The following is a 1,944-nucleotide window of genomic DNA, read 5'->3' as shown; positions in this document are numbered from 1 at the left end:
AGTGCCCCATAACCTATCCTTATTTTTATTGTTTTGTTTTGTTTTAATGTGTATTTTTATTTTTGAGAAAGACAGAGACAGAGCGTGAGCAGGGGAGGGGCAGAGAGAGAGGGAGACACAGAATCTGAAGTGCGCTCCGGGTTCTGAGCCGTCAGCACAGAAGAGCCTGACGCGGGGCTCGAACTCACAAACCGCGAGATCGTGACCTGAGCCGAAGTCAGATGCTTACCTATCCTCATTTTTTTTTTTTTTTAATTTTTTTTTTTCAACGTTTATTTATTTTTGGGACAGAGAGAGACAGAGCATGAACGGGGGAGGGGCAGAGAGAGAGGGAGACACAGAATCGGAAACAGGCTCCAGGCTCTGAGCCATCAGCCCAGAGCCCGACGCGGGGCTCGAACTCACGGACCGCGAGATCGTGACCTGGCTGAAGTCGGACGCTTAACCGACTGCGCCACCCAGGCGCCCCTTACCTATCCTCATTTTTAAAACATTTTTCTTTTTGCTGTTTAATTTGATTGCTTTCTACTACCCTGTCTTCCAGATCACTGATTCATGATGCTGCATCCTTTAATCTATTGTTGACTCCCTCTAGTGTATTTTTCATTTTACTTACTGTATTCAGCTCTGATTGGTTCTTTTTACATTTTTTTATTTCTTTGTTGAAGTTCTCACTGAGTTCATCTACTCTTACTCTTCTCGCAAGTCTGATAAGCAAGCATCTTTATGACCATTACTTTTGAAAAATCTGTACCAGGTGGATTGGTTATCGTGGTTTTGTTTTGTTCCCTTTTGAGGTTTTGTCTTTTAATTTGGAACATGGAACGTTCCTCTGTCTCTTCACTTTGATGCTTTGTGTTTGTTTCTGTGTATTAGGTAGGCCAGTTACAGTCCTGGTTTTGAAGGTAGTGCCCTTATATAGAACCAGGCTAGAACCAGGCCCTCCAGGTCTTCCCACGTGTGGACTGTGTGTGTCCTCCTGTTGTGACTTGACTGCAACTGGTGCAGACGTGCTGGTGGGTAGGGCTGGCCTCCAGCACCGTTGGCTGAGAGGCCCTGCTGCAGCTGCTGTCCTGTTGGGTGAGGTTAGTCCCCAGAACAGCTCACTGAGAGTCCTTGCCGAATTCTTGCTGACGTGCCGGTGGGCAAGGCTGCCTCCCCGTCCCTGCTGGTTCCGGCAAGGGCTGTCCAATGTGTCAGGGCAGTAGTCACTTGGGGAGGATGCTGGTCCCATCCAAGGCTGTCAGTTGGGTGTGGCTGGGCAGGAGCTCCTTTGGAGGAGCACCTGCTGGGGTGGGTGGTGTGGCTCTGAAGGGAAATGCTGGGGTGGGGTGAGTGATGCTAACCATTACATGGAGAGTGTCCATACTGGCTCTCATCAGCATTGGGGCAGTTAGGTTGAAGGAGGGCAAGAAAAATGATGTGTGCCAGCACTTCTATCCTGGAGAAAGTTCTAACAGATTCTTGCCCCTCTGACAAATGCCCTACAGTCCATCAATTTCTTACACATGAAACCCAGGTGCTTTTGAGACTGCTGCCTCTGTGATGGGTCTTGGAGTGAGTGATAGTGTGTTTGCCCTTTAAGAGTGGAGTCTCTGTTTTCTGTATCCCTCTGGGTCTCCCAGAATTAATCCCTGCTGATTTTAAAAGCCAGAAATTATGGGGGCTTGTCTTCCCAGGGCAGGGTGTGTTGGATGTGGGGCTTGATCCCCTCATTCCTCAGGGAGGATCTTTGTACTGTGATAACCCTTGTGTGTGTGGTTCCCTACCTGTGGTTCACCACACTGGGAGTTTAGTTCCTAACCACATCTCTGGCCTCCTTCCTTCTCAATATGGCTTTTTCTTTATGACTTTAGCTGTGGAAGAGCTGTTCTGCCAATCTTCATGTCATTTACAGAGTGAGCTGCACTATATTTAGCTGCAGGCTTGATGTGTCTGTGGGAG

The sequence above is a fragment of the Leopardus geoffroyi genome, chromosome C2 (assembly GCF_018350155.1).
Source record: "Leopardus geoffroyi isolate Oge1 chromosome C2, O.geoffroyi_Oge1_pat1.0, whole genome shotgun sequence".
Lineage (NCBI taxonomy): Eukaryota > Metazoa > Chordata > Mammalia > Carnivora > Felidae > Leopardus > Leopardus geoffroyi.
Note: the sequence above shows the minus strand (reverse complement) of the source record.